The sequence below is a fragment of the Rhinopithecus bieti genome, unplaced genomic scaffold (assembly GCF_001698545.2).
Source record: "Rhinopithecus bieti isolate Rb0 unplaced genomic scaffold, ASM169854v2 scaffold_10223, whole genome shotgun sequence".
NCBI lineage: Eukaryota > Metazoa > Chordata > Mammalia > Primates > Cercopithecidae > Rhinopithecus > Rhinopithecus bieti.
Window position 1 is genome coordinate 2,647,237 of NW_016806659.1, and position 16,317 is coordinate 2,663,553.

Below are 16,317 nucleotides of genomic sequence, written 5' to 3' on the forward strand. Positions count from 1 at the left end.
GTGCTGTGGCCAGATCTCAGCTCACTGCAAGCTCCGCCTCCCGGGTTCACGCCATTCTCCTGCCTCAGCCTCCCGAGTAGCTGGGACTACAGGCGCCCGCCACCTCGCCCGGCTAGTTTTTTTGTATTTTTTAGTAGAGACGGGGTTTCACCGTGTTAGCCAGGATGGTCTCGATCTCCTGACCTCGTGATCCGCCTGTCTCGGCCTCCCAAAGTGCTGGGATTACAGGCTTGATCCACCGTGCCCGGCCTAATTTTTGTATTTTTAGGAGAGACAGGGTTTCACCATGTTAGCCAGGATGGTCTCAAACTCTTGACCTTGTGATCCACCCGCCTCAGCCTCCCAAAGTGCTGGGATTAATTCTCTCATTCTGACTGCAACCGGTACCTGCTATACTCTATTGGGCCCATCTTGTAAATCCACCTTTCTTCTACTCTTTTACTTAGACAAACACACCCCCTTCCCAGCTTCTAACAACTGGCCCGCTTGGCTGAGAGAGATTAACATACGACCAGTGGGATTCCTTAGAAGCAGCACACAATGAACTTAAGTGCCAAGTAACACTACAGGTCATTCCTTGATTGGAAAAAAAAATGTTGCTAATTATACTCAAGTTTGTTTTATGTTATTTACTAATTCTAGGATGCAAAGCCGGAATATGAGCAGTTACCACTATGCCTGACAAACCTGCTGCACACATCTGTACTCTCCTATCAACAAAATCTGATGCTAAAAACAGAAAAGGTAGAGATGTAGGAGACTGGTCAGGGTGGTGGGAAAAATTGTAGAAAGATGCAAACCTTCTTGGAAGGCCAGAAGGTTTTACAAAAGCTTTGGAAACAGATTTGGCTGAAGGCAGCCAGATTCTCTTATCTGGTGCCTGAAACTTTAGATTAGATAACAAGGGAATGTAAAGAAACTGATCTGGGTAAGTTTACTCAGACCTTGGAACCTGGCCTTTAATCTAACTCTGAGTGCAGGATTACTGGGGTGGGAGGGGGTGGGGCATGACCATGTGAACTGCCCACAAGTGTGCTGACTCAAGGCCTTTGTCATTAAATCTATACTGAATAAACGCCTGCAGGGCCGGCTTGTCAGGGCCACAGCTGCTGACTCTTTACAGCACCCTCCTCGGTGTCTGCAGGCGCCCGGTCCCCTAGCCCGCTCTTTCACGGGATTCCTGTGTCTGAGTGCATTTGTGCATCTGTCATTCAGCCAGGGTCTGCAGGCTGGACCCAGCAGTTCCGTACAGTGGCTGCTCCCACGTGAGGTTCTAAAGTGGGACCCAAAGTAAGCATGACAAAAATGTTGAGCTGAGCTGCCAGCTGACCCTCAATGAATACACGATATGAGCAAAACATACACCTTTTGTTGTTTTAAGCCACTGAGATACTGGGGGTTTTGTTCATAGACCACTCAGAATAATAGTCTACAACTAGTTAAAAATCATGCTGATGCTGTGCACGGTGGCTCCCACCTATAATCCCAGTACTTTGGGAGTCTGAGACAGGAGGACTGTGTGAGCCCAGGAGTTCAAGACCAGCCTGAGCAATACAGAGCTCCTGCCTCTACAAAAATTTAAAAATTAGTCGGGTATAATAGTGTGCCTGTAGTCCCAGCTACTCAGGAAGCTGAGGTGGGAGGATTGCTTGAGCCTGGGAGGTCGAGGCTTCAGTAAGCAGTGATCCTGACACTGCACTCCAGCCTCAATGATACAGCAAGATCCTGTCTCAAAAAAAAAAAAAGAAAGAAAGAAAGAAATCAAAACATACCATGGAAATATGGTATGAAAATACCCAATGTTCACTCTGTTCATGTCAAGAAGTTAAAATAAATCCTTTAACTATGGACATTAAACTCTCCCATATTACTTCTCCTAGAGATCAGAAAAATGAACCTCCTTCCCATAAAATGTATTTAAAATGGATGAGTTTATTGGCATCCCACTGAAAAGCATATGGAATATAAATAAAGAAATAATTCCAGTTTACCCAAATATTTATCAGAACTCTGAGTTAGCAATTATAAAAGATGTAGGCAATTATAAAACTATTTAGAATAGCATCTAAATTTGAGTAGTTTTTTTTTTTTTTTAAACTACATTGGCTCTAATCCCCAGAAGATTCCAGTGCACACATTCATCACAGAGAATATATATATTCCAGTGCATATATTTATCATAGAGAATGATGAATATAATGAGAATATGAGCAATGTGGAGGCAGCAGGAATGTCAGGAACCTTTGCTCTAACTGGAAGAGCCACACAAAATCCCAACTGCACTCACTATGTGACTGAGTCTTACCTGTAAAATCAGGAAAATATGATATACCATAGTTATTAAGAAGTTTAAAAATGTAATGTGAATTTTCTGGCACGTAGTAGACAATCAAGTATTACCTCTGCTTCCTAAGATACAGTTTGAAATTTGTAGAAAATTGTATGATAGCTTTAATGCCAGAAGACTTGTCTTTATAAAACAGGAAGAGAAAGCCAAACAGGAGACTAGGCTGAGATGCAAAACAAAGACAACATGAAAAAGGAAATGGGTGAGATCTAGGACTGCCAAAATAATACAGATTCAACTGACAGAGACTGCAGTGAGCTGAGAACACACCACTGCCTTCCAGCCTGGACAACAGAGACAGACCTTGTCTCAAAACAAACAAACAAACAACAACAACAAAAACTGCGAGACAAAAAATATTTTTAATAGATACTGGAGGGTATAAAGAAAAGAACTACTGATGTGGCTACAGAGGTCAAACCTAAGAAGCTTTACTAGAATGCAAAGATACTGAGAGAAGATGACAGACATGGAAAACGGAGATCTAAAAAAACTACACATCCTCAAGGTACCAGAATACAAAGAAAAACCAAAGGCACAAATTTTAAAAACTTGAAAGAGCTGAAACAAAACTGACATATTATTATTATGTAGTGCTGAATCCTTTGTTTAAACATCTGTATAACACTTTCTCAATTACTCAGAGATACTAGAAGGCAAGGCAACAACATTTTCTCTTATCCAACATCCTTAACAAACTAATTTGGCAAATTAACCAACACTCTCCATTCTCTCCAATAAATTACTGAACATTCACCACCTGTTAAGCTTACTTTTTATCAGACCAGTACATTTATGTTCCCATCAACTTACCAAGAATTAGTTATATTTGTTACCATAATTTACAGTTTATAACACATAGTTTGTGATAAAATAACATTAAGTTTAAATACTACATAAATCAGTAAAATTGTAAATACGAAGAGTCGATTCTTTAAAAATGAAGCTGAATTTTAGAAAGACTCAACAGCTAATTACAAAAAAACTGTTAAATCGCCGGGCGCGGTGGCTCAAGCCTGTAATCCCAGCACTTTGGGAGGCCGAGACGGGCGGATCACGAGGTCAGGAGATCGAGACCATCCTGGCTAACACGGTGAAACCCCGTCTCTACTAAAAAATACAAAAAAAAAAACTAGCCGGGCGAGGTGGCGGGCGCCTGTAGTCCCAGCTACTCGGGAGGCTGAGGCAGGAGAATGGCGTAAACCCGGGAGGCGGAGCTTGCAGTGAGCTGAGATCCGGCCACTGCACTCCAGCCCGGGCGACAGAGCGAGACTCCGTCTCAAAAAAAAAAAAAACTGTTAAATCAGGTATAGGTGAATCAACTGTAAAAGGAGGAAAAATCATACGTTTCTAGATGGATCATATACTCAGACTGCTTTACATCTATATGGTTTTTTTTGTTTGCTTGTTTGTTTGTTTCCTGGGTTTTTCTGTTTTTGAGATGGGGTCTCACTCTGTTATCCAGACTGGAAAGCAGTGGCATGATCACTTCTCACTGTAGCCTCGACCTCCCGGGCTCAAGCAATCCTCCCATCTCAGCCTTTTGAGTAGCTGGAACTACCAGTGTGTTTGCTATCATGTCTGCCTAATTTTGCGGGTTTTTGTTTGTTTGTTTGTTTGGAGAGACAGGGTTTCCTCATGTTGCCTAGGCTGGTCTCAAACTCCTGGGCTCAAGTGACCCACCCACCTTGGCCTCCCAAAGGGTTGGGAATACAGGCATGAGCCACGGTGCCTGGCCTCTATGTTTTCTTAAAACAAAATAAATATTTAAGGTAGAATGTATCATTTGTATTCCCCTTACATTAATAACTTTTTAAAATTTAATAAATACTACCTCCCAATCACATTAAATAAGAGAGCTTCTTTGTACACCAAAATAGACATAATCTATGTGGATTATGAGAGATTTTTACAATAACTGATAATGTATTTGGAACACTTATTATATGCTAGGCATTGTCCTAAACATATTACCTCATTTAAACCTCATTTAAAAACCCTATGAATTAGACACTATACCCCAATTTTACAGAGAAGTGAGGCTTAGAGAGTGGAGCTGAGACTCACACTCAGGTCTAAATCCCAAGCCCATAGTCTCAGCTATTCACTACCTTTATTTTATCTTTTCTATATTTTTAAGTTTTTTCAATACACATTATAAGCACAGTCGGTTAATGTATAAGGTTTGTTAACTTAGTTCAACTGTTGACGACTCTTCAAGGCCTTCTGGAATTACCATCCTCACTCTGGTACATAGCAGGTACTCAATGAATTAAACAGCATAATATAAATGTCAAAGAATGTTTTCATACTGCTTGATGAAAGATATATTACAAATCCAATTTTCTCACTGCCCTGATAAAGCAAGAAAAGCAGCATGTTAGGAGCACATATTCTAGAGCCAGGCTGCCTGAGTTCAAGTCCTAGCTCCACTACAGACAAGATGTGGGAACCAGCCGGGCGCGGTGGCTCAAGCCTGTAATCCCAGCACTTCGGGAGGCCGAGACGGGCGGATCACGAGGTCAGGAGATCGAGACCATCCTGGCTAACACGGTGAAACCCCGTCTCTACTGAAAATACAAAAAACTAGCCGGACGAGGTGGCGGCGCCTGTAGTCCCAGCTACTCGGGAGGCTGAGGCAGGAGAATGGCGTGAACCCGGGAGGCGGAGCTTGCAGTGAGCTGAGATCCGGTCACTGCACTCCAGCCTGGGCGGCAGAGCGAGACTCCGTCTCAAAAAAAAAAAAAAATAAGATGTGGGAACCTAAGCAAGTTGCTTGTTGTCCCTGTGCTTCAGTTTCCTCATCTGCACTACGGATATAATAACAGTAACTAATTCACTGGATTGTTGTAGGGATTAAATGAATTAAAATCTTACAAGTATACTGAAATCAGTGCCTAGAACATAGAAAATTATATTTAACTAAAGTAAAACCAGTATCATGCGGGAGAAAAAAAGAAACAAAGGAAACTCAACCAGTAAACTCAAAACAAAACTTCTGTAAATCATCAACGATTTTGGGAGGCATCACCTTTTAAGTAATCTTACAGCACTGCAAAAGGAGATCCCTGCTGTCTGCACTGTGCTAGGCACCGGAGTACCAACCAACAAAACGCTGCCTCTGTTCCTGATGAACTAACTTACTACTGAAGGACACAGCAATGATTATAGGGCAAGTACCATGGTAGAGGCAAGTGTGCACGGAGTGCTCTAGGAACACTCTCAGTGACAATAAAGGGACCTAATTTGAGAATGATACAAAGGATACTGATAAAATATATTCAACTATTCTTTTGTCATTATTAACTATTAAAGTCCGCACTAAATGACTAACCACACAAATGGAAAAAATTCCAAAGTTTATAGACCTCATAGTGCTTTTTAAATTTATGGTACTATGAATCTCAAACAAATAACTGTTGAGCACTTGTAAGAAAAGCAGTATGCTAGTGACAGTGGGGAATCTAAAGATGCTATCCCTATCCTCCTATCAGTTGGGAAGGCAAGGTATAAACAACAACAAAGTAAGAGTTAAGACCTAATCTTAACTCTTTAACCTAAGAGTTAAGTAACAATAAAGGCAGCAATACAAAAGATATTACAAAGCAACTATGTCATTAACTACCAAGAGAAATATAGTCAACCAATGTTCCAAATAAATCCCAGGAATATCCAAGACAAAGACAAAATTAACATTTCAAATTTGTTAAGTGTGTGCAGATATAGATATATATATATATACACATCTCACACAACACTTTGAGAATAAGAGGAAAGGTTTTTTAAGTTCAATTTTGTATTACATATATTTGATTTACTTATAACTGGCTTCATAAAAATGAGGTTCACTCTAAATGTAACAAACATACCTCATTAACAGAAATTCATTCTTTACTCACAAATGTTTGCTAAATGTTTAGTACATAGACAAAAGTTGTATGTACTAAACCAATCACTATGAAATAAGAACATGCAGTAAAGTTTAAAAATTTACCATTCTTTTTTTCCTGATTTTTGATACAGGGTCTGTTGCCCAGGATGCCCTCCAACTCCTGGCTCAAGGGATTCTCCTGCTTCAACCTCCTGAGTAGCTGCGGCATGCACCACACAGCCCAGCTCAAAAATTTATAATTCTTGAACTTCATATAATGGTAAGAATAATCTTCTGATTCTAAATCCAGTGCTCCTCCCATTACATCAGAAAAGAGACAATTTTCTCAAAGCATATTTTAGTAGATCCACCCTTCCTTTATATTGTATTTCTGGCTATTCTTGTGCAGTAGATGTTGTCTAAGAAAAATTTAAATGCACTTCTTAAGAGTATGGAAGACCAGCATTGAGTTATTCCAATTTTTTTCAAGCCAGGTTTCTTATAAAATTGGTAACAAAGGATACTTTGAATTCTTTGTTAAAATCTTTAAAATCCACAAAATCAGATTCTGATTAACCTAGCTGGATATTTTTCAGTTCCTGTGATTTGTTTCCATCTATAGACCAACGAACATTTATTAACACTGAAATTTAAAAGTTAGCCTGACAAGGATCTGCAAAAGATACCACAACTAGAGAACAGGCTAGCACTACAGTGCTAATTTATCATGTCACAGATTACTTGCTGACTGCAGTGATACCTCACCTTACTCCTCTCAACCAAGCAATCAAACTTAGTATCACAAATAATGGGACTGCACAGTGTACGTCTCCTAATGGGAGGCATATAAAATATATTAAATCACTTATTAGGTATTCTTGCCCAAAACGTTTAAATTAAAACTAATCGACCCTTTAAACCTAGTTTACACTTAACAACTAGTTATAGAGGGAATACAGGAACAAGCTAAACAATGCTATAAGGGGGGGAAAATCTGACAAATCGAGAATATGAGTCACTTTATAAGACAACTGTCTTGATCTCTTAAAAAAACTAATTGTCATTTTTAAAGGGGGTAAGAGGTGAGACTACTCTAGATTAGAAGAGATCAAAAAGACTTAACACCTAAATGCAATGAATAAACTTTGATGGAATCCTGATTTGGTGGGGATGGATGCACAAACCACAAATGACAATTCAGTACGAATGAGATGTAAATATGGATATATATTAAAGTGTATTAAAGAATTATCACACCTAAGAAAAGTAACAATAATGGTATTTTGGCTATGTAAAAAAATGTCCTTAACTTTCGGGGAGGCATGTGACATATTGAGGGGTAAAATGTCATAATGTCCATAGCTTAGTTTCAAACAGTTCAGCTGGAAATAATATAAATATATATCTCATTTTATCGAGCTTCATTTTATTCTTCTTCATAGTTATTTTTTAAAATATCTGGAAATGTTTATTTCTCCTTTATTTTTTAAATATATAGTTCCAGGATCTAGAATTCTAGTTTGACAGTTTTTTTCTTTCAGTAGAGGTATACCTTGTTTTATTTCACTTTTCATTGTGCTTCACAGATAATAATGTGCTTTCTTACACACTGAAAGTTTGTGACACCCTGCGTCATATGACCCAAGTCTATTGGCACCATTTTTCAAACAGCACTCTGCGCTGTATCTGTACCATACTCTGGTAAGTCTTGTGTATCTGTACCATACTCTGGTAAGTCTTGCAATATTTCAGCCTTTTTCATTGTTATTATATCTGCTACAGTGATCTGTGAGCAGTGATTTGTGATGTTACTATTGTAATTGTTTTGGGGCGCCACAAATCATGTCAATATAAGACAATGAACTGAATAAATGTTGGGTGTGTTCTGACTGCTCCACCATCCAGTCCTCATCCCTCTCTCTTTCCCTCTCCTTGGGTCTCCCTAGTTCCTGAAACACAATCATCATGATTATTATTTGAAATTAGGCCAATTAATAACCTTACAGTGGCCTCTAAGTGTTCAAGTGAAAGGAAGACTCACACAACTCCTACTTTAAATCAAAAGCTAGAAATGATTAAGATTAGTAGGGAAGGCACGTCAAATGAAAGGGAAGCAAAACAGCCTTATTAGCTGACACACATAAAGTTTTACTAGTCTGGATAGATCAAACTAACCACATCTCCTTATACCAAAGTCCAATCTAGAGCAAAGCCTTAACTCTCTCCAACTCTATGAAAGCTGACAGAAGTGAGGAAACTGCAGAAGAAAAGTCGGATGCTAGCAGAGGACAGCTCAGGAAGTTTAAGAAAGCCACCTCCATAACATAAAAGTGCATGGTGAAGCAGCAAGTGCTAATGTGGAAGGTGCAGCAAGTTATCCAGAAGATCTAGCTGATGAAGATGTCTACACTCAACATCAGGTTTTCAGTGGCAATGAAACAGCCTTCTATTGGAAGATGGCATGTGGGACTTTCACAGCTAGAGAAGAGAAATCAATGCCTGGCTTCAAAGCTTCAAAGGATGGCCTGATTCTCTTGTTAAGGGTAATGCAGCAGATGACTTTAAGCTGAACCCAGTGCTCATTTACCACTCTGAAAGTCTTAGGGTCTTTAAAAATTATGCCAAATCTACTCTGCCTGTACTGTGGAAATCAAACAAAACCTGGATGACTGACAGTATATCTGTTTAGAGCATGCTTTAATGAATATTTTAAGCCCACTGTTGAGACCTACTGCTCAGAAATAAGGATTCCTTTTGCTTACTGACAATGCATTTATGTACAAGACTAATGTTGTTTTCACGTCTCCTAACGCAACATTCATACTGCAGTCCATGGATGAAGGAGTCACTTCAAGTCTCAAGTCTTTGGTGTACAAACTTTTTTTTTTTTTTTTTTTTTTTTTGAGACGTAGTCGGCGCTCTGTCCGCCCAGGCTGGAGTGCAGTGGCCGATATCTCAGGCTCACTGCAAGGGCTCCACCTCCGGGTTCTCGCCATCTCCTGCCTCAGCTACCGAGTGTCGGGAGCTACAGGAGGCCCGCCCACCATCGCCCGCAGTTTTTTTGTATTTTAGTAGAGACGGGGTTCAACCGTGTTTGGCCAGGATGGTCTCGATCTCCTGACCCGTGACGAGCCCGTCTCGGCTCCCAAAGTGCTGGATTAGCAGGCTTGAGGCCACCGCGGCCCGGCCAAAACATCTATTTTAAAGTCCTAGAACAGTGACGCATTCCAAGCAGCCAGCCCAGCACACCGCACGTTCTGTTAAAAATTATATAAGGCTTGGGTACAGTGTCTGCAATAGCTGTGAATCCAGCACTTTGGGAGGCCAAGGCGGGCGGCTCATCTGAGGTCAGGAGTTCAAGACGGCAGGCCTGACCAACATGGTGAAACTCACAACTTCTACTAAAATACAAAATTAGCTGGGCGTGGGTTTGGCGGCATGCCTGTAATTCCAGCTAGCTAAATAGGAGGCTGAGGAGAGGACAAACCCCAAAGGGAGGGCGGAGTTGCATGAGCTGAGATTGTGCAGTTGCATTCCAGCCTGGGTGACAGAGTGATAACTCCGTCTCAGAAAAAAAAAAAAAGAAGGCCGGGCTCCGGTGGCTGCAAGCTGTAATCCCAGCACTTTGGAGCGAGACGGGCGATCACAGGTCAAGGAGATCGAGGACCATCCTGGCTAATACGGTGAAACCCCGTTCTCTACTAAAGAATACAAAAAAACTAGCCGGAGCGACGAGGCGGAGCGCCTGTAAGCCCAGCTACTTGGGACAGGGGCCGAGGCAGAGAATGGCGTGAACCTGGGAGGCGGAGGCTGCAGTGAGCGACGATCCGGCCACCGCACTCCAGCCTGGGTGGAAAGAGCCAGACTCCGTCTCACAAAAAAAAAAAAAAAGATAAAGAAAAGAAAATTATTTCCATTTGTATTTGTATACATTTATTGAGTGCAAGTATAATTTTGTTATCTGCACAGATTGTGTAGTGGTGAAGTTAGGGCTTTTAGGTTATCCATCACCCAAATAAGGTACATTATACCCATTAAGTAATTTCTCATCATCCACCCACTCCCACCCCACAACTTTTCTGAGTCCCAATTATCTATCATTCCACACTCTATGTCCACGCATACACATCATTTAGCTCCCACTTAGAAGTGAGAATACGAGGTATTTATTTTCCTGTGTCTGACTTGTTTCACATAAGATAATGTCCTCCAGTTTCATCTGTGTTGCTACAAAAGACATGACTATATTCTTTTTCATGGTTGAATAGTAATCCATTGTGTATATATACCACATTTACTTTATCCAGTCATCTGCTGATAGACAATTAGGTTGATTCCGTATCTTTGCTACTGTGAATAGTGCTGTGATAAACACAGAACTGCAGGTATCTTTTTGATATAATGATTTCTTCTGCTTTCAGCAGATACCTAGTACTAGGATTGCTGGATGGAATGGTAGTTTTATCTTCAGTTCTTTGAGAACTCACCACACTGTTTTCCCCAGAGGCTAAACTAATTTACATTCCCACCACCAGCGTATTATAGTTCCTTTTTCTCTGCACCCTTGCCAACATTTGTTTTTCGGGTTTTTTTTTTTTTTTTTTTTTTGCCTTTTTAATAGTAGTCATTCCAACTGGAGTAAGATGATATCTCCGTCTGATTTTAAGTCACATTTCTCTGATTAATAATGTTGAGCATTTTTTCAAGTGCCTATTGGCCATTTGCATGTCTTCTTTTGAAAAACGTCTATTCGTGTCCTTTGCTCATGTTTTAATGGGATTATTTTTCATTTTTTTTTAACTGAGTTCCTTGTAAATTCTGGATATTAGTTCCCATTGGATGTATAGTCTGCAAATATTTTCTCCCACTCTGCAGGCCGTCTACTTACTCTGTTTTCTTTCGCTATGCAGAAGCTTTTTAGTTCAACTAAGTCCCGTTTGTCTAGTTTTGTTTTTGTTGCCTGTGCTTTTGAGGTTTTAGTCACAAATTTTTTGCCTAGACCAATGGCCAGAAGTTTTCCCTAGGCTTTCTTTTAGTAGTTTGATAACTTCACATCTTACAATTAAGTCCTGAATCCATCTGGAGTTGATTTTTGAGACAAAAGGGTTCTGTTTCATTCTTCTACATGTGGCGATCGATTTTCCCAGCACCATAATTGAAGGAGGGCATCCTTTCCCCAGTCTGTATTCTTGTCAACTTTGTCAAAGATCAGTTAACTGTAAATATGTGGCTTTATTTGTAGGTTCTCTATTCTGTTCCACCGATGGATGTGGCTGTTTTTGTATCAGTACCATGCTGTTTTGGTTATTACAGGCTTGTGGTATAAGTTGATGTCAGGTAATGTGATGCCTACAGCTTTGTTCCTTTTGCTTAGGATTGCTTTGGGTATTCGGGCTTTTTGGTTTCACATGAATTTTAGAATTGCTTTTGCTAGTTCTGTGAATAATTTTTTTTTGGTTTTTTTTGTTTTGTTTGTTTTGAGACAGAGACTCACTCCATTGCCCAGGATAAAGTGCAGCAGCACGACTTTGGCTTACTGCAGCCTCCATCTCTTGGGTTCAAGCGATTCTCCTGCCTCAGCCTCCCAAGTAGCTGGGACTACTGCCACCACATCCCACTAATTTTTGTATTTTTAGTACAGACAGGGTTTCACCATGTTGGCCAGGCTGGTCTCGAACTCCTGACCTCAGGTAATCCACCTGCCTTTGCCTCCCAAAGTGCTAGCATTACAGGCATGAGCCACTCCACCCAACAGATGTTGGTATTTTGATTGCCTTCGATCTGTAGATTGCTTTGGGTAGTGTATTAGGCTATTCTTGCACAGCTCTAAAGAAATACCTTAGACTGGCTAATTTACAAAGAACAGAGGTTTAATTGGCTCACAGTTCTGCAGGCTGTACAGGAAGCATGATGCTGGCACCTGCTTGGCCTCTGGCGAGGCCTCATGACGTAAGGCAAAGCGGGAGCAAGGACATCACTTGGCAAGAGCAAGAGCAAGAGAGAGTGGAGAGATGTCACACACTTTTAAACAACCAGATCTCACATGAACTTGCTCATCATCAAGGGGATGGTGCTAAGCCATTCAGGAGGGACCCACCCCCATGATCCAGTCCCCTCCCACCAGGCCCCACTCCAACACTGGGGACTGCATTTCAACATGAGTTTTGGAGGAGACAAATAACCCATATTCGGTTGTATGGTCATTTTGACAAAACTGATTCTTCCAATCAATAAGCATGGGATGTTTTTCCATTTGTCTGTGTCATCTACAATTTCTTACATCAGGGCTTTGTAGTTCTCCTTATAGAGATCTGTCACCTCCTTGGTTAAATACGTTTCTAGGTGGATTTTTTCTTTTTTTGAAGATAGCTTTCTTGATTTAGTTTTCAGTTGGATCATTATTGGTGTATGGAAAGGCTCCTCATTTTTGTACATTGATTTTGTATTGACACTTTACTGGATTATTTGTCAAATTTAAGAGGTTATTGGTGGCATCTTTAGGTTTTTCTAAAAGTAAGAGAGATCATGTCATCAGGGAATAGGGTATTTTGACTTTTCCAATTTGGATGCTTCCATCAAGTCTCATTAATTTAAGAAATACAGCCAGGCACAGTGGCTTATGCCTGTAATCTCAACATTTTGGGAGGCCCAGGTGGGAGGGCCATCTGAGGCCAAGACTTTGCAACCAGCCTGAGCAATACAGTGAGATGCTAACTCTAAACATAAAAAAATTAGGCTAGCCTGAGCCAGGCTCAGATGTTCTTTCAGCATTTCTTGGCAACAAATAATTTTTAATTAAGGTATATACATTGCTTTTTTACAATGTCATTGCACACATAATGACTACAGTATATTGTAAACATTATATGCACTGTGAAACTAAAAAAAGAAAAACAAAAGAAATACATTTTGTAAGGCTATAACTACCATAGACAGTGATCCGATTCTTCTGACAGATCTGAGCAAAGTAAATTGAAAACCTTCTGGAAAGGATTCATCATTCTAGATGCCATTAAGAAGACTGATGATTTATGGGAGGATGTCAAAATACCAACATTAACAGGAATGTGGAAGAAGCTGATTCCAGCCCTCATGGATGACTTTGAGGGGTTCAACACTTCAGTGGAGGAACTAACTGCAGATGTGATGAAAACAGCAAGAGAACTACAATTAGAAGTGGAGCTAAAACTTGAATGGATGAAAAGTTGCTTCTTATGGATGAGGAAATGAAGCAGCTTTTTTTTTCTTTTTTTTTTTTTGAGACAGGGTCTTGCTCTGTTGCACAGGCTGGTGTGCAGTGTCATAGCTCACTGCAGCCCTGACCTCCCCGGCTCAAGCAATCCTCCTGCTTCAGTTTCCCAAATCACCATGCCTGGCCAACCTTTATATTTTTTTTTAATGAGATTTTGCCATGTTGCCCACGCTGTTCTTGAATTCCTTGGTGCAAGCAATCCTCCTGCTTCAGCCTCCCAAACTGCTGGGATTATAAGCGTGACCGCGTTACACCTGGACAGAAAGTGGCTTCTTGAGACGGAATCTACTCCTAGTGAAGATGATGTGAATATTATTGAAGTGGCAACAAAGGACTCAGAATATTACAAAAACTTAGTTGATAAAGCAACGATAAGCAACTTAGATGATAGTTGATAAGCAATTAGTTGATAAAGGGTTTGAAAGGACTGACTCCAATTTTGAAAAATGTACTATGGTGAGAAAATGTTATCCAATAGTATCACATGCTAAAGTGAAATCTTTCATGAAAGGAAGAGTCCATCGATCCGGCAAACTTCACTAATGTCTTATTTTAAGAAATTGCCTCAGCCATCCCAAACTTCAACAACCACCCCTTATCAACCACCCTTACTAGTCAGCAGCCATCAGCATGGAGGCAAGACCGTCCACCAGCAAAAAGATTACAACTCTCTAAAGGCTCAAATGTTCTTTAGCAATTTTTAGCAATAAACAATTTTTTAATTAAGATATATACATTTTTTAGACATAATGCCATTGCACACAATAGACTACAGTATATTGCAAACATAACTTTATATGCACTGTGAAACTAAAAAATTTATGTGACTCACTTATTTTGCTTTATTGTAGTGGTCTAGAACCAAAGCCACAATCTCTCTAAGGTATGTCTGTACATATATTTATAGATAAAGCAAATATGGCAAGATACCAACAAACGTTTTATCTAGAGGGTCATGATACAAGTGGTTTACTACTACCAGATTTTCTGCATGCTCGAAATTGTTTGAAAATAAAAAGTGAGAGGTGGGGAGAAATAGCTCCAATTCTATAGGGAAAGAGAAAATCAACCTGAAACCAACGCTGTAAGAACTGCAGAGTATCAAACATGACTTTATTTTAATACAGCACCTATTAGTTTACCCCTTTGGTACCAATAAAGTAAACGAGAAACAAAAGCTCCACCTAAAACACTGCTTAAAAGACTCAATCTCTAATGCAATCCAATTATTTAAGGTAAGTCTTTAACAGCTAGTTTCTCAAAACAGGCACATGGATAACACCAGATACAACATAATTCAATAAGATTCAACATGTTTATATTTTAACCAAACAACAAATCAATCTGTAAACCATCCACGTTCACTTTGTAATTTCACCTTTTCTCCACAGAGATTGCAAGATCACAAATTTTCTTCAACTTGATAATATACTAGGAAAATTACAGACTAGTATAATTGGGCATCAATAGATTTGTTAAACATTTGCAATTATGCACAAAGCTTCAATTACTCAAGGAAATGTATCGACTTTTTTTCAGTACAGAACTCTGGCTCCTTATTTTTTCCTCTCACCATAGTTTAAAAAAATACAAAACTCATGCTAAAATGAGAATTTTCAGTTAGCTTATAAACACTGATTAGTAGCACTCCATACAAATGAAAAAAGAATCACACCATCAAACTTTCTACGATATTAAAATTTGACATCGAACTAAAAAACATTGCATAAGACAACGAACAAATCACTAAATTGCCACATAATCCAGCAACAAATTTTGCAACAAGGAAATCTCAAGCAAATAACCCAACTGTGAGTTCCCTTTGGGCATCAAGGTCAAACTACAAAACTAAATTTGTAACTTTTCAAGATCTATGCTGTTTTACCAAACGTATTTCTTTTTTGTAAGAGAGTAATTTTTTCTGTCCAGTACTAGTACGCAAAAAGTAAAGGTATCTGAAGCCATCCTTTAAATTTTTTTTTTAAAGCCAAGAAAATGGTTTGGCAAAAGACATCGAAGATCTTACGTTAAGGAAAACTAAACTGTGTCTGTCTATGTGTTTAGAATTTATCCCATTAAAGAAACTGCCTAGTTAGTCTCATTTTCTAAACGTATTTATTTTTGCAAGAAATACCGTCTTACAAAAAGACATCTGCATATTCGAACCAAGACTTCCTGTATTACTAGCTTCATGACCTTGGACAAATGCCTTAATCTCTCTGGGCCTCAAGTTTTCATCTGTAAAATGGGGCGATATACCCACTTCATTGGGCTGGGAAGAGGAAGAGAAGAAATAAGGCATGACAACTGCCGGGCGCAGACTAAGGGCACCGTAAGTGCTACCTAAATATTCCGTGAAAAGGGGTAAACAACATTACATCAAAAGATTACCACACTGTGACAGTGCAAAGACAAGCACTTTTTCGTTCACTGCATGGACCATTTCTGCTTCATCGCAAGACCAGCTGCAACCTTCCCTTCTAAAATCTCTGCAGGGTACGTGTCTGACAGCTAACAGCCCAGCAGCCTACTTCGCGCTGACCGGGGCTTCAGGACGGGATGCAGGGGGCCCAAGGTCCGCCCTCCCTCAGTTAGGCAATCACCCAGCGAAATCTCCGCCCCTGGAGCGGCGCTTAGGCCGCCGCCAGCCCCCTCCCAGCGCCCAGCCCGCGGCCCCCGACACACACACACACACACACACACACACACACACGCACACACACGCGCGCGCACGCACACACGCACGTACCGGCAGCTCCGCAGGGACGTAGAGACCCGCAGGCCCAAGGAGGGGCCGCCCCCGCCGAGCCCGCCCCTCCGCCCCAGCGCGGCCTGTCACCGCGGCCC

The 16,317-nt window shown here is 40.4% G+C and overlaps 1 protein-coding gene across 1 annotated transcript in view; it reads right to left on the reverse strand.

Moving 5' to 3' along the window:
* MAP3K2 (mitogen-activated protein kinase kinase kinase 2) overlaps positions 1-16,316 on the reverse strand; it is a 97,870-nt gene extending 81,554 nt beyond the window's left edge. The window contains exon 1 of the mRNA XM_017877336.1: positions 16,220-16,316. The gene's annotated coding sequence lies outside the window, so the exon portion shown is untranslated. The remainder of the gene's footprint in view (positions 1-16,219) is intronic.
* Between the last annotated feature and the right edge of the window lies 1 nt (position 16,317).